Source organism: Urocitellus parryii, chromosome 6, assembly GCF_045843805.1.
Source record: "Urocitellus parryii isolate mUroPar1 chromosome 6, mUroPar1.hap1, whole genome shotgun sequence".
Lineage (NCBI taxonomy): Eukaryota > Metazoa > Chordata > Mammalia > Rodentia > Sciuridae > Urocitellus > Urocitellus parryii.
This window is the reverse complement of record NC_135536.1, coordinates 120,610,649-120,631,890: the sequence shown is the minus strand read 5'-3', so window position 1 is coordinate 120,631,890 and position 21,242 is coordinate 120,610,649. Positions and strand designations below refer to the sequence as shown.

The 21,242-nt window shown below is 41.2% G+C and overlaps 1 protein-coding gene and 1 pseudogene across 1 annotated transcript in view; one reads left to right on the top strand and one right to left on the bottom strand.

Moving 5' to 3' along the window:
• Positions 1-21,242, top strand: part of Chrna5 (cholinergic receptor nicotinic alpha 5 subunit) — a 43,808-nt gene that overhangs the window by 9,511 nt on the left and 13,055 nt on the right. The gene's annotated exons all lie outside the window — the stretch shown is intronic.
• Positions 18,264-20,391, bottom strand: LOC113197213 (serine/threonine-protein phosphatase PP1-beta catalytic subunit pseudogene; annotated as a pseudogene).

Sequence of the window (21,242 nt, the reverse complement as noted above, 5' to 3'; positions counted from 1 at the left end):
CATATATATCTGAGATTATATAATTACAAGCCAGATAAGGAACATGGGTCTATGTAGAGGAACTTAATAGAGACTTTGTGGGTAGGGAAGAGTACTAGGAATTGATGCCTTGGTTGAGTTCTTCAGAAGAGGAGGGAGAGAGTATGAGTACCTTGTAAGAGGGAATGGAAGCTGAACCTTCAGGGTAGCTGGAGTAGAAGGCCAAGAGAAGACCTGACAGAACTTTGGCCTTACAGATTTTGGTCTCTCTTTTTTTTAATATTTATTTTTTTTAGTTGTAGTTGGAGGACCCAATACCTTTTATTCCATTCATTTATTTATTTTTTAATGTGGTGCTGAGGATTGAACCCAGGGCCCCGTGCATGCTAGGCAAGCGCTCTACTGCTGAGCCACAATCCCAGCCCCCAGATTTTGGTCTCTTAAATGGTGGAAAGCTGCAGAAGGGTTTCAGGCCAGTGGCTGACAGCAATGTGTTTTGTTCAATTGCTTGTATATCTGTACAGAGAACTAAGTGATGTTGGGGTGCTGAGAAGATTGTTGAAGACCACTTATAGTAGTATACTTGCTCTAGTCCTGGTGAGAGATACAGATAATCTGTGCTAGGCTGATGGCAGTGGGGTGGTAAGAAATATATGGATCTGAGAAATATTTAAGAGGTAAATTCAACAGTATCCTGTTGGATTGGAAATAAGGATGAGGGAGAAAATAGTGTAGAGGATAACTTGTAGTTTTTAGATCATGGGAACTAGACATATTATGGAACCACTCGCTGTGATGGGAACACTGGCAGGGGACCACTTGGGGTGAGATCATGAGTTTGGTTTATTTGTGTGTGCATGGTATTGGGAATTGAACCCAGAGCCTTAATGCATGCTAGGCAAGGGCTCTACCACTGAGCTACACCCTAAGCCCCATGAATTTGGTTTTATATATGTTTGATTTCTGGTGTCTTTAAGGTGTCCTTATTTATTATAGAATAGAAAATTGTGACATATGGAGGTTAAAAGGCAATTAATGGTGCCCAGTATTCAAATTAAGGTTTTTATCTTTGCAGTTCAATGACCTTTCCTTTTCATTATACTGAATATATTTAAGGAATATGGTTATATATAATTTGGAAAATAGATGAGGTTTCACTAAAGCACTTGAATGTGTTTTTTTTTTTTTAAGTAGCAAATGGATATTCACCTCTAGGCTGAAAGAAGTCAGCAGTGGAGAGAAAAAGTCTATAAAAATATTTTTCCTTAAGTTTAATAGTACCCTCTGAATGACCTTTTAGGAATCTCTGTTATAAATAAACAGATGGATTAGATTTCTAGTATCTCCATTACTGAGTGCAATTTTACATGCCTTCTGAAATTTTTTAAAAAGTAATTAATTGGTATTAAAAAAAAAAAACCTGCCAAGGTAAAGTCTGGATGCGCTCATGACGAAAGTTTTTGAAAGACTGCATGGTTGATGTTTCCAAAAGTGTGTGCTGAGAATACAAGTATCCCTGAGAAATACTATCAGGTGGTCTCTACCTGAATAAATTTTTTCACATATATTTTCCCAACTTGAAAGGTAAGGTTAATTAAGATTTTTTTGAAGCCCCATCATGTTCTCAAAATTTCATTCTTGAAGAATGGGCGTTGAGGGGCTAGGGCTGTAGCTCAGTGGTGGAGAGCTTGCCTAGGGCACTCGCCTTAGCACCACATAAAAAGAAACAAAATAAAGGCATTCTGTCTATCTACAGCTACAGTTTTTTTTTTAATGGGCATTGATTTGATTGTCTAAGCTAACATGTTAATAGGGAGGAGTTTAGCCAAAGTTTACATAATTTGAGGGCTGTTGTTGACATTGCCTAGCTTTTGCTGGTTTTGTTGTTACTGTCATTGTATTACATCCCATTTTCCTAAACAAGGATCAGTGGCTGAAAAATAATGATAAATAGTAATGTACAGTCCAAAATTTTGCCATGAAAGTAAGGTGCACTTAAAGCATAAGTATGTGTCAGGATACATAAACATGCAAATATGTTTTCAAATATACTGACCAAAAAGGAAAGTGAAACAATGAGTATCTGAAAGTCAAATTTCACTCTGTCAATAATGTTGGGAGTCGCCCCGGCTCCGAAGACTAACTTCCCCATTCCCCAAGAAGAGCCGTCCAATGGTGAACCCTGCTGCTCACATGATCCTGCCATCCAATGGTGAGCCCTGCTGGCTCACAAGATCCTTACCCACCAATCATAAAGCACCCCAGCCAACTGTCAAACCATTCAACCATTAAACTGTCATAACTGTCAAACCGCTCCCGGCTCTATAAATATGCAGAGCTGTTCCTCAATAAATGGGCATTTTCTCCGACGGCAAGCCTTGATCGTTCTTTCATTGGTGCCGAAATCCGGGAGCCTCACTGCTTGAGGGCCCCCTCTCTCAAGGCTTGCCGTCCTCGTCCACTCTTTCGAGCGCTACTACTCACACAACACTGGCTCTTCAGTAGGTGAGTTCCCCTATTGGGTATCCAACTTCAGACGGACTACATTGGGGCTTTGACCATGATCATCCGGCAAACCTCTGACGTCCAATCTGGAGGAGAGAACGCACCCCACCACAACCTTTACGGTCACAGTGGACTCTTTGGAACCTGGTTCATGAGTGGGAGGTCCTGAGGGGTGGAAGAACAGGTACTCCTCTCTCTCACACTCTCTCTTAACCACCTTTGTCCCTCTCCTGACCTATGGGGGCCTCTTCTTCCCTCCCTGCAGACTCCCCTTTATTAAATTCTGCACACAAGATTGGCCTTACTATCAAAGACAATCAAAGTCAATGGCCCCCAGGAGGATCCCTAGATCCCGCAATTCTCAGGTATCTGTTTAACTTCTGCGAGCACTCGAAAAAGTGGAAAGAGTTCCCCTATGTTGAGGCTTTTTCTCTTCTTCATTCTCACCCTGGCCTATCTGGCAGATGAACCCCCTCCCTACTGACCTCCCCTGTCCGCTCCGTCTAGCCCCTCAGGTGCTCCCCCTGACTCGGCCGACACCTTTAGTTCCCCCCAAACTAGGTCCCGCCCCTGGTCCCACAAACCATGGCCCCTTAAGAGAGGTTGCTGGACCTGAGGGCATTATCCGGGTACATGTCCCATTCTCTGTGAATGACCTCATGCAACTCGAGAGAAAGTTGGGCTCATTGACCACAGAAGGGAGTTTCAATGGGTCCACCAGGCTTATAGCCTCACTTATGTGTTATTGGCTAATACTCTCCTTCTTGAGGAACGTACCAGAGTCTGGGAACTTGCCAGAGCCCATGAGGATGAAACTCACCGAGTTAATCCCAATCACCCTCCAGGGCCACTTGCTGCCCCAGATCAAACTCCCGACTGGGATTATAATACACAAACTGGCATACAGAGTAGGGACCGATTCTCCGCATGTATTATTGCTGGGCTCAAAAACGCGGCACGTAAGGCTGTCAATTTCCAAAAATTATAAGAGACCCCATTTGAATTTCTGGATTGGCTTACGAAAGCCCTTCAGCACTAACCTAGATCCCGAAACCCCAGATGGCCGTCAGGTCCTTATGACATATCTCCTCTTGCAGAGCTACCCTAACATCTGGGCCAAACTAAAAAAGCTCGAACATGGCCCTGCCACCCCCCAGACTGAGAAATTTCAGATGCTCTCCCAGGCCCTGCAGGGTGCTTCCTCGGGTCGCCGCCCATCACCGAAGACCATCTATCCAAGAAAGACTCCCCTATTACTCTGTTCCATAGACAACTTCCCATTCTCTCAGGCATTCCTAGTTATGCCCCAATGTCCAGTTCCTTTGCTCGGCCGAGATATTCTCTCTAAATTCAATACAACAATCAACATACAAGCTCCTGGCATCAGTCAGGCCCCAGAATCAGCCTGTTCATCTTTTCTAGCCCTTTTGGCAGAAGACTGGCCATTCTGCTCCTCTTGTGAGGCTGACATGAAATACCATACTAACCTGGTTGACGCGATTGTATGGGATACCCACACCCCCTCCACTGTTTCCTGCCCACCAGTTAACATTCATCTCAAAGACCCTAACATTTTCCCAAATCAGGCTCCTGTCCACAAAAGCTATTCTGGGCCTACAATCTATTATTCAGGTCCTTCTTAGCAAGGGGTACCTCTGTCCTGCTCATTCCCCTTACAATACTCCCATACTAGTGGTAAAAAAGCCCAATGGGTCCTACCTACGACTCATCAACACCTCCGTTAGGCCCATACATCCTTTGGTTCCCATCCCATACACTCTGCTGTCTCAGATTCCCCACACTGCCACCCACTTCTCGGTCATAGATTTAAAGAATATCTTTTTGCCTTTAACCTGGACTGTCCTTCCTCAGGGATTTCAAGATAGTTGACACCTCTTTGGACAAATCTTGGCCTCCGACCTCCAATCTTTTCACCCCCAGTGCCTTGAATCCACCCTCTTGCAATATGTTGATTATCGTCCGGCAAATCTCTTTGCCCACCTGCGGGGAGGAAAGCACACCACCACAGCCTTTAAGGCTACGGTGGCCCTCAGGGACTCCTTCCTTGGGTAGATTTGAAAGTCCTAGTCCTCTCACCTTAAGACTTGGCTGCTAGAGAGACACTTACCCTCCTCTTCCTCGCCCCTCTTTCTGGCCCTGGGAGTATCCGGTCTCTCCAGGAGGGGTCCTGAAAAGCCTTGGCCAAGGTCTCCCACGGCTCTGGCTCTGTCCAGGATGAGAGCTTCGAGTGTCAGGATTCAGTGATGACCAATCTCTGCAGCTCAGACCTGCCACTTAGGCACTCCTGATTTTTTTGCTCTAGCGGGGACGCCCCTTTTGCCAATAAACCAGTTTCCTCCTTCTCTGCATCCTCTTCCCTCCTCCTTACGTGGGTAATGTGTCTTCTCTGCCAGTCAAATCTCCCCTACAATGCCTCTTGGATCAAATATAGCACCCAGGCCTGGTCCACTTATCCCTTAGACAACCAAAGCAGATGGCCCCTTTTTGGGTCCCTGGATCCCTCCATTCTAAGGGATCTCTTCCAGGCTTTCTTCTTGCTCGGATCCAATCCTGCTGTCTGCACCCCTTGCAAACCTCTACAAATTCTTCTAGCCCGTCCAAAGGGCGCTCAACAGATGACACAGTTCTCCTACTTAATTTCTTGGCCTTAAAGGGATATTGAGCCTCTCCACAAAAGGCCCAAATAGCATGTATCTAGGGTTCTCTATCTCTCAAGGGAAAAAGGCAATTACAGTAGACAGAAAATAGCTTATTGTGTCTATATCTACACCAAAGACCAAAGATGACTCTCCTTCTTGGGTTTGGCTGGGTACTTCAGGGCCTGGATTACTTTTGAATTTCTCCCTCCTTGCCAGGCCGCTATATAATGTAGCCAAGGGCCCCCAAGATGAACCCCTACCCTCAGCGGTAGGGAAGCCCTTTACAAAAAGACCCTCCTCTGGGCACCCGCACTGCATCTCCCTGACCTCTCCCAACCCTTCACCCTCTATGTACATGAAAAACAGGGACAAAGTCTGGGCGTTCTGGGTCAGGAATATGGCCCCACATTTGCACTAAGTGGTCTACCTATCCAAACAGTTCGCGACCCCACCATCAGGGGCTGGCCCCCATGCCTCAGAGCCCTAGCAGCAGCCCATGACCTCCAGAAAGAAGCACACAAGCTTACCCTTGGCTCCCCACTAACCATCTCATCTCCTCACCATCTAAAGGATTTCCTCACTTACAAGGGGCTACAGTCACTTCCTCCTTCCAGGGTTCTAAACCCTGCCTCCCTCCTCCCATCTTCTCCTTCACAAGATCCCGTCCACAAATGCCTAGAGGTATTAGAGACGATTTTACCCTGCCCTACCACCATTTCTGAGGGACCTCTGCCCTCTTCAGACCTTGTCTGGTTCTCAGATAGTAGCTCCTTTATACACGAAGGGGTTAAAGTGGCAGGATATGCTGTCATTTCCCTCTCATCCATCATAGAGGCAAAACCTCTCCCACCGAATACCACCAACCAACAAGCTGAACGCATAGCTGCCACAAGGGCATGTGAGCTAGCGGAGGAAAAAAACCCTCTCCCTATATACAGGTTCCAAATACGTCTTCCATATCCTGATCTTCCATGCAGCCATTTGGAAAAAAAAGGGGGGCTACCACCAGAGGAATGGCAGTCATTAATTCCACACTTATTTCTGGTCTACTACGAGCCTCCAGGCTGCCTTCCCAACTGGGAATAATCCATTGCAAGACCCACCAAACTGACTCCTCCCTTACTACTAGGGGGAGTTCCAAGGCCGATCAAGTGGCTCGATCAGCCGCCCTATAGAGCTTTACCTCCTCTCTGCTACTCTTCATTACCACTGGGAATCGGCCCAAAGATCCCCAACAGCTCTTCCAGTTTCTTCACTCTCTATTCCATTCTAGTCCACAGAGTCTCACTAACTTTCCTTCACTCCTTTTTCACCCTTTCCCCATTCGATAAGACCCTCCTACAACAGATCACTTCCGCTTGTCAGATCTGCCAGAGAACCAATACCAATACTCCATTAAAACCTAAACCTTTCCCTTCTCATCAGGCCTGCGGTCATACCCCAGCTGCAGATTGGCAGATAGATTTCACCAACATGCCCCGAGTAAAAAACAAGCCTTTCCCACTTATAACAAGCAGGCCTCCATGGTAGTTGACTCACATAATCCCCATTTGGGGATGCCCACTTCTATCCAATCAGACAATGGCCCAGAATTCACCTCACAGGTAACTCAGGGACTGGCTCACATGCTATCACTCCCTTGGCATTTCTATTGCCCTTACCGCCCCCAGGCTTCTGGAAAAGTTGAAAGGACCAATCAGTCCCTTAAAGAGACCCTCACCAAGCTCACCAAGCTCACTGGGTAAAGGTGCTCCCCTTGCTCTCCCCTTGCTTTATTGCGCATTAGAAAGTTTCTTTGGCAAGGCTCTAATCTCTCACCTTATGAAGTCATGTATGGCCATCCCCTCGTTCCTCCTGGATTGCCTACAGAACCCCTACCCATCTCCGAAACCTATGCCCTGCCCCTCCTCTTCCATCTACGCTCTGAACTCTGGCGCTATCAAGACTGGCTCCTCCCTGACCCCAGTCTCTCTCAAAACCCTACCTCCTTAACACCTGGTCAACTTGTTTAATATTGCCCACCAGGGAAAAGCCCCCTCTAAAACCCAAATGGGAGGGTCCTTCTCAGGTGACTATGTGCACTCCCTTGGCAGCCAAACTCAAGCTATCTAATAACCAACTTACCCCGTGGATTCACATTTCCAGGCTTAAGCCCGGCAGTCCTACAGCTTCATCAGAAGAGCCAACGATCGTCACCTGTCATTAAGTACTCTTGACATCCCTCCCCACAAGATCTCCTCAAGTTCTGCCTCTCCCGTGTCTCTGTTCTTAGCCCAATTTCCGTAATGGGTTCTGCTAATGCTCCCCCTCATTTCTGGCCCCTCTTGGGTCCTCTCTTTGCCCTACATTAAAGGCAAGTGACCCTAAGGGCCCCCTCCAGCCAGACCCCTTCCTTACAGACCCCCTACTTGCTTGGATCTGGCCGGTAGTGGGACCGTTGTGTGTTGTCCTTCTGACAAACCACTTAGGTGTCCAGAGCATGGTGACCCCTGAATAAGTGTGATCATAAGAGAGCATTTTACCAGTTGCCTTTTGGGCCTAAGGAGGAACATGCGTGTTTTTTTTACCCTCCTAGTTTTGTAAGAATTTCAAGTATCAGTATTTAAAGTTGAGGTGTTTCACATAAAACTTGGAGAGATCTGACTGCTCTCAAAGGGAAATATGGTAACAATGGGCCACCATCCTCCCTTGGCCGCCTTCAAGAAAAGCAAAGAGAGAAGCAAGCTGGTACACCCAGTTAGGAGAAAATGTGAAGAACAGCCTTAATAGAGAGGGGAGGGAGCTAGATTGTACTAGGAATGAAGAGTGGAATTGAGGGTGTTAGGTGCAGGACAGGATGTTCTTCAGGTCATGCCAAACAAAGTTAGCTGCAGGATGACCTGTCTTCTCAAACCCTCTGTCTGGTTCTTTATCACCTATTTGCTTCAAGCCCAAATGCCCAAGTCCCCGCTCAAGGCTGAACACTTAACCCCCCCATGTGCCAACAAGGCAGCTTGCAAACCCAGAGACCCCATTAGATTTGGGCTCTAAAAACTCCCTGTGCCTGTTCCTTTCCTTTATCATAAAGTTCATTCAGATTCAGGAGGGTAAAATTTCTAATCAAGATTTTAACCAGCTTCTCCTCAGGAATTACCAACTCCTGGCTACTGATGATACCTCCAGTCGAGACCTATGCCAAATGGGGACTGACATCATCATGGATCTGTGGTGGCAAGGAACCTTCGTTGATACGGTCTTCTCTACCCTCCTGTGTGGGCTTCTTACTTCCCTCCTCTCTTTTTCCCACACCAACCCATCTCAGCAGGAAGCAGCCAGAATGAGTCTACGCCCACTCTCATTTAATAACAAAGAGGGGGGAATGTTGGGAGTCACCCCGGCTCCAAAAACTAACTTCCCCATCCCCCAAGAAGAGCCGTCCAATGATGAGCCCTGCTGGCTCACATGATCCTGCCATCCAATGGTGAGCCCTGCTGGCTCACATGATCCTTACCCACCAATCAGAAAGCACCCCAGCCAACTGTCAAAACGTTCAACCATTAAACTGTCATAACTGTCAAACCGCTCCCGGCTCTATAAATATGCAGAGCTGTTCCTCAATAGACAGGCATTTTCTCTGACGGCAAGTCTTGATCATTCTTTCAAGTAACCTATTCCCTAGTATCCTGTAGTTATTTTATTGTGAAACTTTCTCTATCAGTGGCACCCCAAAAGCATATGTGTCATTTTCAAAGAACAGTGGCCTCTCTGGTGAACCAGTTTTTTCTAGAATAAATATAAAATACCACTTTATAGTATAAAGTTAACTAATTTTGTTACTGAAGGCAGAAAAGAGGCCAGGATCTCAAAAACATTCAAATAGAATGTATTCTCTACAGTAAAAAGGGGTTCAAGGCACGATATTAATAAGAAGCTAGTCACAATTTGTTCTGCCAAGAGAAAGCAGAAGACTATTAACATAATTCTTGTATTTAATAGTGCTGGTATGGCATGATATTAATAGCAAGCACACAGAAGAGCTCTTCCTATCACATTTGTGTGTTCTGGTATTTTGCTTTATGGTTAGACAGTACCATTAATGCAGAGTGTGGATTGTTTTTGACCTGTGTGTGGTGCAAAGGAGGGAAGTGAGCCTGACAGCATTTTATTTTTGTCACCAAGAACTCCATGTTATTGAAGAAGAGAATTAAATTTTAGTTAGCATAATTTTATAACCTCTGATAGAGATTGGAAAAGTATAGTGAGAACAATGCTCATAGAGTGCCAGTGCTGTGGGCTGCAGGGAGGGTGTTGCTATGCAGGTAAGTGGCTTGGTTGGAAGGCCATCCCACTCACCCTCATTCAGAGAACAGTTGGTGGGGAACAGTGGGCCTTCTAACTCTGATTCAGTGTTGAGGGAGATAATAAGTTGATCAAATTATAGGCACCAAGTGTGTTTTTCAGCCTGTCTGTGATGAAGTGGGCTCAGTGTGTGCAACTACTTTTCCACATTAAGATTTCCTGCCTCTCAAGGGAGAAATGCACACAGGAGTTCTAAACCCATGAGATTTCAGAGAAATTCCTGCACGACACTGATGGCACCATTAAAACCAACTTTTTCTGATTTCAGATGTCTTCAAATAGCATTGCTCACTGATAGTTCTATCTTGAGTAGCCAGAACTGATCACTCAGGAAAGAAAATAAGATGATTTTTAGTTTTCAGGATAAAATATCAATGTGACAATATAATCTTTTTGAAATATCAATGCCTTTTTTTTGTTCCTGATATTTCCTTTACCTTTGGCCCTTCTCAGTACCTGCTCAAGCTAGGTATTCTGTGCCCTTGCTTCAGGGAAGGGACATGCTGTGACAGCAGAAAGAGGTGAGAAGAAGTTCATTTTTGCCTTTTTGAGTTTTAAAAGCCTGGAATGTAGTGGGGAACAGAAGAAACTTGGCCCAGACTGCATAACATAAGGACAGAGCTTTTACTTGATAGAAGAAAAATAATTCCCTGCACTAGCGTAGGGGCAGAGGAAAAGTCAGGAAGATATAGGAGTGACAGAGTGAGCACAGTGGTAGAGTGCTTGCCTTGGCACTTAACACTACATGTAAGGCACTAGGTTCTATCCTCAACACCACATAAAACACATACTAATTAATTAATTAAAGGTATTGTGTCCAACTACAACTAAAAATTGAAAAAAATCTCTTTATTAATCTTTGTTCATATACTATGCAAACTTCCACAATTTTCTTCTGTTATAGTTAAAGCTTCATCCTGGGGTTTCATAAACTGACTTCCAGATCACTCATATATAATCGAATCAAGCCTTTATTGAAGCACACCAGTGGCGGCTGACCAGAACATAAAGCTATTCCCCTGATCAGCCCCAAACAATTGCAAGGGCACTCCTGTAAGACTGAAAACCGCAAAAGGGATGTTTGGGGGGTCTAGCCAATGCAAGCAAGCCAGGTTACAGAAGCGGGACAGTGCAGTCAAGCGGTGGGAAGCCTAACCAGTCACAGTTAGCCCAGTCACCCCAGTTACAGAAACAAGCCATGTTACCCTAGTTATAGAAACAATACCCCATTAGGTAGTTCCGTGTTCTTAAAGGTTTCTATAGCAAAAGGAAAAGAACATCTTGCCCCAGTCCTGACCCTTTACTTGGCATGGTTGTTTTACAGGATGAAGTCATAAAATAAAATGGAGTCACTTTTGCTTCTACTATCATACTTCAGGCATATATAATTTAGTGATTATATATAGATTTTATTCATTGTTTTACAAATAGTATTATACTCTCTTCTGTGCCTTTTTCCTTTCAATTAGTACTCCATGAAAATCTCTAAACTTATAAGCTTTTATTTGATGCTATTTGTTACAAACTTCTTTTGTAGTTGTTAAAAGTTGAGATGCCATTTTCCTGGGTGAAAGTATCTTTTTTAATTAATTTTTTTTTCTGTATACATTCCTGGGGATTGAACCCAGAGCCTTATGCTTGCTATGTAAGTGCTCTACCACTGAGCTATACACCTAACCCCTAAAATATATTCTTAATTGTAGTAAAAAACATAAGTTTATCATTGAAAACCTTTTTTTTCTTTCCCCCAAGAGACACTGTCTTTCTAGGCTGGCTCCAAACTCCTGGACGCAAGTGATTCTCTTCCTTCAGCCTCCTGAATAGCTGACCCTACAGGTGTGCACCACCACACCTGGCAACCATTTCTAAGTGTGCATTTGGATCATGTTCAATATACTCATACTGCTGTGTATCAGATCTCCAGAAATTTTTTATCTTGTAAAACAAAAGCCCTATACCCATTGAATAAGTAACTCTCCATTTTCCCATCCCAAGTCCATGGGCCACATTCTACTTTCTTTCTACCAAGCTTGACTACTTTAGATACCTCACATAAGTGGAATCATACAGTGTTTGTCTTTTGTGATCAACTTGTTTCACTTGGCATAATTCCTTGAGGTTCACCCATGTTATAGCATGTATCAAAATTTCTTTCCTTTTAAAGGCTGAATTATATTCCATTGTATATGTATATACCATATTTTATCTGCCACTTTTCAGTGAATAGACATTTAGGTTGCTTATACCTCTTGGCGGTGTATCTAGGTTTTTGTCACAATATTGATTGCAGTAAACATTCTATACATTTGTCCTTATATTCTTTTATTGCTCTGAGAGTCAGATATGGAGTTACTGGATAAAGGGAGTATATATTTACATTTTATAAACTTTGCAAGATTAAAATATTGAACAATTACTTTTCAAAAATATAGTGGTATCCTGGGACAGTGGCACATACCTGTAATCCCAGTGACTTGGGAGGCTGAGGCATGAGAATTGCACCAAGACCAGCCTCAGCAATTTAGTGAGACCCTGTCTCCAAAGAAAATACCAGGAAAATAAAAAGTCAGCAGCAATTTGTATTTGTACCTTTGGTGTTTGAAAGCAACAGAATTTGTCTTTATCTAATCCTTTGGACCATTGTTATCAAGGGGGTTGTCAAAACCTTTCTCTAACAAAAGCATGCCTCTCTCTGGGGAGGGGGCATGTCTATGATCAAGAAAATAAATGTTTCTCTGTATCTTTACACATAAAAAGCCCCTAATTTCATTTTATATGACTCAAGAAGCCTATTGAATAAGGGGAAAGAGACTAACCTGCATTGCCATTACAGTTCTGTGACTACCTGGCATTTACCCTAAAAAGGTGGGATCAGTTGATATAGGCCTTGTTGACAAACCTGACTTCAGCTGTATGGTTTTAGGCAATTAACCACCTCTTAGAACTTCATTCTCTTCACTTATAAAGGGTGTGCGTGTGTTAGCTATTGATATTTTTCAAGTGTGTAGTTGACATTTTTATTACATACCATATTTTATTAAAAGCATTGATCAAAAAAGGTATTTTAAGTAAAACAAAAAATTATCAAAAATAGATGATTCCTGGGAAAGGTATAAACACTTAAGGGTAAGGAAAATAAATGCAGTGACATTGTATATTAGGTTTATTTATATTATCAATACAGGAAAACTGGGCTGGAGTTGTGGCTTAATGGTAGAGTGCTTGCTTAGTACATGTGAGGCATTGGGTTCAATCCTCAGCACCTCATAAAAAATAAAATAAAGGTATTGTGTTCATTTACAACTAAAAAAAGAATAAATGAACTTTTTAAAAATACAGGAAAACTTATGAATTAACTATGTTCAACTAAAGTTTTTCAAATTTTAAATGTTATCTGTACTCTTACATTTTCTTAATTCTGATTTATTCCTGAATTGTACATCTGCTTCTCAGTCATAAAGACCTTTCCTTATTCCTTTCAACAGCTTTATTGCATATAATCCACGTTATATAATTCACCAATTTAAAGTTAAATGTTTTTAGCATAGTCAAAGAGATGTACAGCTATCACAATGAGCTTTTTAGAACATTTTCATTATCTCCTCCAAAACCATTCCCTCCTCAACACTATGCAATCATTATTTGTCTTTTTTCAGTAATGGGGATTGAACCCAGGGTGTCATGCAATGCTGGGTAGATGCTCTACCACTGAGCTACATCCCCAGCTATCCCCACTCCTTTTTGTTTTGTTTTGTTTTTGTGACAGGGTCTCAGTTCAGACACAGCCTCAAATTTGTGATCTTCCTGCCTCAGCTTCCTGAGTCACTAGGATTACTGGTTTATGCCATCGTACCTGGTTACTTAGCTCTTTCTAAAAATTCTTCGTTGCTAGGGATGGAACCCAAGGCTTTTTTGAATGTGGTAGGCAAATGCTCTACCACTGAGCTACAACCCCAGCCCTTTAAAATTTTATTTTAAGGCTGGGCACAGTGGCACATGCCTGTAATCCTCAGTGAAGTTGAAACAGGAGGATCACAAGTTCAAAGCCAGCCTCAGCAACATCGAGGCATTAAGCAACTCAGTGATACCCTGTATCTAATAAAAATACAAAATTGGGCTGGGGATGTGGCTCAGTGGTTGAGTGCCCCTGAATTCAATCTCCGGTACCAAAAAAAAAAATATTTTAAAACAGGGTCTTGCTAAATTGTCCAGGCTTCTTTAAACTTGCCATCCTCTTGCCTCAGTCTCCTGAGTAATTGGGATTACAAGTGTGCCCTACCACACCTGGCACTAATGTACTTTTTGTAACTATAGACTTGTCTATACTGGACATTTCATATAAATGGAATCATGCAATATGTTGTCTGTTGTGACTGGCTTATTTCACCTAGTGTTTTCAAGATTTATCCATGTTCTATTATGTATCAGTAATCCATTCCTTTTTATGTCCAAATATTCCATTATATGGATATACCACATTTTTTTCTACCCATTTTTCATTTGATGGACATCTGAGTTGTTTTCAGCTTTTAGCTAGTATGAGTAATGTTGTGAACATGCATGTACAGGTATTTATGTGAACATCTGTTTTCATTTGGAATTGCTGAGTTTTTGGTAAATCTATACTTAGCCTTTTGAAAAACTGCCAGACTGCTTTCCATAGCGATTATACCATGAGAGTCCAAATTTCTTTACATCCTCTCTAGCATTTATTTATTATATCTTTTTTGATTATTGATATCCTATTGTGTATGAATCTCACTGTTTGCATTTTCCTGATAGCTAAAGGGGTTGAACACTTTTTCATGTGTTTATTACCATTGTTATTTGAAGAAATGTCTTGTCAAACCTTTTGCCCATTTTAAAGTTCAGTTTTGATCTTTGAGTTATTGATTGGCTTATTGAGTCTTTTATCATTGATTTATAATCATTTTTATTTTAAATATAGACCCCTTACCAGATGTACAATTTGCAAGTATTTCCTCCAGGTTTCCTTTTTTTCAAAATCAAGTATTTTCAAGTCAAAGAAGGGAAGGAAAACTAAAATGCATTAAGTAACCAGTGTGACCAGATTTATACTTAGCTATAGTGATGTCAAAATGTAGAAATGTTCCTGAATTTCAGGACATTGCTATCTTTGGAGATATGAGATTCATATAATAAAAAAAAAATAGTACATAGCAAATCATACAAAATAGTATATAATGTGGTCAAACGTTGTGTGAAAAGTAAATTCTAAGTAACCCAGGTTGAAAGTCACTGATTTGATGTATGTATTTTGAGTAGTATAAGCAAATGTTAATTATTCACAACAACTTTTAAAAAAGTATTTTCAGTTTGAGTTTGTTTGTGTCACTCTTTCCTGCTGGACTGCAAATGTGGATGCTGTTTTGTTTATCAGTGTGTTCCCAGCACCTGATACCAGGCACATGTCCAATAAACAATGAATGAGTGAGCAAAGATCCATGTGGGATAAAGCTCTCAGGGGATAAGGCACTAATTATGCTTTTCTAGAAAGCTGACTCAAGATGGAAGATATTAGGGTGACAAGAGCAAGAGGCTGATGGGAGCCTTGGGTGTCCTTCAGAATTCTGCCATTAATGAGCTCTGTAGCATTGGTGTTTCTGGTCATATCCCATTTGTGAAATGAGGGGAATACATTGTATTGTCTCCTTTTTAACATTCCAAGCAGCATAAACTTAAAACATTTAGAACCAACTAAAAAAACATAACCACTAAGTAGAATTGAGTTCACCATTGAGGTTGTGCTAAAATACTACTGGCATTTGTGCCTGCCATTTCTGTAAAGTGTGCTAAGAAAATGATATTTCTAGTATTGGATGTATTACAGAGGTATTCACCAAGCAGTATCTTGAACGTTAGGCAGAATGCTGGGATTGAATTATTTTATGTATACGCTACCTAATCTATCTTTCAAACACAATTTGAGACAACAATTCAAATTAGTTTGTCCCCTCCACCCCAAGGCAAAAATGGTTCTTAGATGCAATTGAAAGACATTCATTTATTTTTATCATTTAAACAACCTTAAATTTTTGGCATTTCAGAGATGATAAATCTTTAAAATAGGATTAAAAGAGGAAAAATGGTTCAGTAATGTTCTTTTAACTTAAAGCTCTAAAATCAACAGCTGTTAAATATTAAGATGACTCTCCAGTGTACAGTATTCTAATTTAATCTAAATGGCAAATGCTGTGCTGCATTCCCTCATAAGGAGACATTTATGGGAGGCGTGACACAAACTGTGGGATTTATAGATGAAATCTTGCACTGCTCAGGGAAGCAGGACATAAATCCTTGAGGCTGCTATATTAATGAAATAATAGGCAGTGAAGGAGAATCAGGAAATGGATTTCTTTCAGTTAAGTGTCACCAGATAACTTTTTAATAGCTTTGTACAGAAATCATGGTCTACCGTAATAAAAAGAGAATTCTGTCAGAGTGCTAGTTTTCTTTCAAATGCTTTCTTTTACATTGGAGAAGGATCATCTCTGATAGCTACTATAATTCCTGTGTTTGTGTACTTGATGATAAATAAACCAGTGACTTTTTTTTTAAAGTTTTCAATGGACCTTTATTTTATTTATTTATATGCAGTGCTGAGAATCAAACCCAGTGCCTCACACATGCTAAGCAAGTGCTCTACCACTGAGCCATAATCCCAGCCACACCAGTGACTTTTTTTTTTCTTTTTTTTTTTTTTTTATTGGTCGTTCATAACATTACATAGTTCTTAATACATCATATTACACGGTTTGATTCAAGTGGATTATGAACTCCCGCTTTTACCCCGTATACAAATTGCTGTATCACATCAGTTACCCTTCCATTGATTGACATATTGCCTTTCTAGTGTCTGATGTATTCTGCTGTCTGTCCTATTGTCTACTATCCCCCCTCCCCTCCCCTCCCCTCCCCTTTTCTCTCTCTACCCCTTCTACTGTAAATCATGTCTTCCATTTGTATTCTCTTGACTTACCCCTCCTTACCTCTTATATGACATTTTGTATAACCCTGAGGATCGCCTTCCATTTCCATGCAATTTCCCTTCTCACTCCCTTTCCCTCCCACCTCTCATCCCTGTTTACTGTAAATATTCTTCTCAAGCTCTTCGTCCCTACCCTGTCCTTGTTTACACCCCTTATATCAAAGGAGTCATTTGGTATTTGTTTTTTAAAGATTGACTAGCTTCACTTAGCATAATCTGCTCTAATGCCATCCATTTCCCTCCAAATTCTATAATTTTGTCATTTTTTAATGCAGAGTAATACTCCATAGTGTATAAATGCCACATTTTTTTTATCCATTCATCTATTGAAGGGCATCTAGGCTGGTTCCACAGTCTTGCTATCGTGAATTGAGCTGCTATGAACATCGATGTAGCAGTGTCCCTGTAGCATGCTCTTGTTAGGGCTTTAGGGAATAGACCGAGAAGGGGAATAGCTGGGTCAAATGGTGGTTCCATTCCCAGCTTTCCGAGAAATCTCCATACTGCTTTCCAAATTGGCTGCACCAATTTGCAGTCCCACCAGCAATGAACAAGAGTGCCCTTTTCCCCGCATCCTCTCCAGCACTTATTGTTGTTTGACTTCCTAGTGGCTGCCAGTCTTACTGGAGTGAGATGGTATCTTAGGGTAGTTTTGATTTGCATTTCTCTGACTGCTAGCGATGGTGAGCATTTTTTCATGTACTTGTTGATTGATTGTATGTCCTCCTCTGAGAAGTGTCTGTTCAGGTCCTTGGCCCATTTATTGATTGGGTTATTTGTTATCTTATTGTCTAATTTTTTGAGTTCTTTGTATATTCTGGTTATTAGGGCTCTATCTGAAGTGTGTGGAGTAAAGATTTGTTCCCAGGATGTAGGCTCCCTGTTTATCTCTCTTATTGTTTCTTTTGCTGAGAAAAAACTTTTTAGTTTGAGTAAGTCCCATTTGTTGATTCTATTTGTTAACTCTAGCGCTATGGGTGTCCTATTGAGGAATTTGGAGCCCGATCCCACAGCGTGTAGATCATAACCAACTTTTTCTTCTATCAGATGCCGTGTCTCTGATTTAATATCAAGCTCCTTGATCCATTTTGAGTTAACTTTTGTGCACGGCGAGAGATAGGGATTCAGATTCATTTTGGTGCAAATGGATTTCCAGTTTTCCCAGCACCATTTGTTGAAGATGCTATCCTTCCTCCATTGCATGCTTTTAGCCCCTTTATCAAAAATAAGATAGTTGTAGTTTTGTGGATTGGTTACTGTGTCCTCTATTCTGTACCATTGGTCCACCCGCCTGTTTTGGTACCAGTACCATGCTGTTTTTGTTACTATTGCTCTGTAGTATAGTTTGAAGTCTGGTATCGCTATACCGCCTGATTCACACTTCCTGCTTAGTATTGTTTTTGCTATTCTGGGTCTTTTATTATTCCATATGAATTTCATGATTCTTTTATCTATTTCTACAAGATATGCTGTTGGGATTTTGATTGGCATTGCATTGAACTTATAGAGAACTTTTGGTAATATCGCCATTTTGATGATGTTAGTTCTGCCTATCCATGAGCAGGGTATGTTTTTCCATCTTCTAAGGTCTTCTTCTATGTCCTTCTTTAGGGTTCTGTAATTTTCATTGTATAAATCTTTCACCTAAAATCTTTAGTGACACAGCCTTACAATCGTATACAACATTCACATGGCAATATTAGACAGTGAAGCACCCAATACCCATAGTTGACAATATGTCCCACTGACCAGCATCCATTTTAAATACATCCTTCGTACAGAGGGAGGAAAATAGTGTCAGCTTTCCAAGGCTTGTCAAAAAAGGATTCTCATGTTCTGTGGATCTAAAAACAAACAAACAACAACAAAAACCCCAAAAACAAAACTGATGCAGGTGAGGGTGTTATCAGGAAGTAGGCATGCCAAAAGGTGTTTCGTGCGAATTAAAACCTAAAGCCAAGGTACCACATAATCACATTACCAACTAGTTGGGTGATACTATATGAGCCTTATCTTAAAAATAAATGAAATGCTACTGCACAATAGAGCATCAATAAGTTAAAAATTAGAGTGCACAAATCCAAATCAGTGGCAATTTCTGTAAAAAGCAAAATATTCACTATCAGCTGTAAGTATGCCCAAACTGTTTGATTAAAAATTATTGGATAGTTCGCATATTTTTAAAACTATCAATCTCTAAAACTCCTTTTACTGTAATGAGGCATGTTTTCTTAGTAAGAGCAAATAGATAAGTAAAGGAAAATAATAGTTGGTGAATGTCTTTAAAGCTCTTCCCATGTTTCACTTTTAAAAATGTTTCAGAAAAAAAATTAAAAATAGTTGCCATTATTCTAGCAAAAACAAACAAACAAAAGAAGCCCAAAATAATTAAACAACCAAGCAACACTAAAACCACATTACACAGATGGATCATCATGCTTTCATCTGATTTAACTATCACATCTAGTTTAACTGGGATGCTTTTCAACTTTAAAAATTGTGATACATGAAGATGTAACTTTAATGGATAATTTTGAATTTGGATTTAACTTCTTTTGTTGAATATTATAACAGAGTATACTTATTACAATACAGTGTAGCACATCTTTCTATTAGAAAAAAATTTAAGATCCTTTACCCGTCTCCTTAAGTTAAAGGTGTGACATCATAAAGGGTGTCAAATGGCTGGATGGTTTTACAGTGCACACTTATATATTATGAAGTATGTCCTTAACAAATCTGATGGTTTCTTTATAGAATTCCTTTCTTCACCTTTTCTTCGGGGGATTAGCTGTTCGAGGTGGAGTGACAGGACGTCCAGAGTTCAGTCCACCATACTGGTACTTAGCTTTCTTTTCAGATGGTTTCAATATCTGAAATGAACACATCAAAGTTTCATCCACACTCATCATTCCACCAGCATTGTCAAACTCGCCACAGTAATTGGGGGCTGAAAATAGGGTTACCAATTGTCGTTTAGCAAAAAATTCATATCCATCTTCCACCACCTGATGAGCTCGACAAATCAAGTCTAAATCATGACGATTCAGAAATTTACTGACTACATCAGCTCCAAAAGTAAAGGAAACACCACGATCATTTTCTCCCCAGCCTTGAACATCCTTATCTGGGTCAGACCACAGCAAATCACAGAGTAAACCTGTATCAGGGACATCAGTGGGTCTCATAATTCTCCGAATCTGCTCCATAGATTGCAAGTCTGGTGATAGTCCTCCATGGCAACAGAAGATCTTCTCATCCACAATGGCAGCTATAGGCAGACAGTTAAAACAATCAGTGAAGGTCTTCCACAATTTAATATTAAACCTTCGTTTGCATTCATCATAGAATCCATAAATGCGATTGATGCTAGCACATTCATGATTTCCTCTTAAGAGAAAGAAGTTCTTTGGATATTTGATTTTATAAGCCAATAGCAAACAAATGGTTTCCAAAGACTGCTTTCCTCTGTCCACATAATCTCCTAAGAAAAGATAGTTGGCTTCTGGTGGGAAACCTCCATATTCAAATAATCTCAGTAAATCTGTATACTGTCCATGAATATCTCCACAAATTTTCAGTGGTGCTTCCAATTCCAAAAGAATAGGCTGGCTGAGGAAGATTTCACGAGACTTGATACATAAGCCCCGGACTTCTGCTTCAGTCATCTGCACAATCTTTCCTGGACGACATCCTCGTACCTCCAGCAGGCGGGTGATGAGGCTGTCCACGTTCAGCTCCCCGTCCGCCATCTTGTCGGCACCAGACTCTCCTTCCCGGCAGCGGGAACAAGGGCTTCTCGGCGGCGGAGGCTGCAGCCACGGGCTCGGTGTTCTCTCACCTACAAGTCACGCGGCGTTTCGACCCCGGCTCCAACTCCCCCTTTTCCCGGGCCCTCCCCCCACCCCCTCCCCGCCGAGCAGTGAGAGCGCGCGCACACTCGGAGGCACCCACAATAAATAAATAAATAAACAAGTAGGGCCCCCACGAACCCGGCCGCCACCTCACCAGTGACTTTTTTTATTGAACCCAGGGGTGCTTTACCCCTGACCACATCCCCAACCCTTTTTAAAATATTTTATTTGGAGAAAGGGTATCACTGAGTTGCTTAGGGCCTTGTTAAATTGCTGAGGCTGGCTTTAAACTCGAAATCCTCCTCCCTCAGCCTCCTGAGTCATTGGGATTACAGGCATGGCCACTGTGTCTGGCCCAGTGACATTTTTGTTTGAAGTAAATGTTTTTCCTATTAGGTCCTAAAGTGATTTTATACAAAAGTGTAGCAAATATATGACAAATATAAATAATTCATTCAATATTCATATATAAAATTATGTCACTAACATATTTATTTTAAATTTACACTTGATAAAAAGACTTTGCTTCAGTGTATTTGTTTTCTAGGTGTGGAATTTTATTCTCAGCAATCTCTGTAGCTCTGACAATAGAAAAGCTTTTATTATGTAGATTTTGTTTTGTTTTTTGTTTTTGTGGTGCTGTTGACTGAACCTAGGGCCTTTTGCTTGCTAGGCAAGAGTTCTACCACCGAGCTATATCCCCTTTACTTAGTATTTAGAGTTTAAATTATGCTGTATTTGTACTGTTTCTTAAAGAACTCAGCATATTTCCATAGTTGGTAATCTGATTTAACTTAAGAATTATATCTGAGCCAGAATGACCCTTATTTGATCACAAGTGTTTGTATTAATATTCCATTTAAAATCTGCGTTCATAATAGTTGAATCTTTAATAAT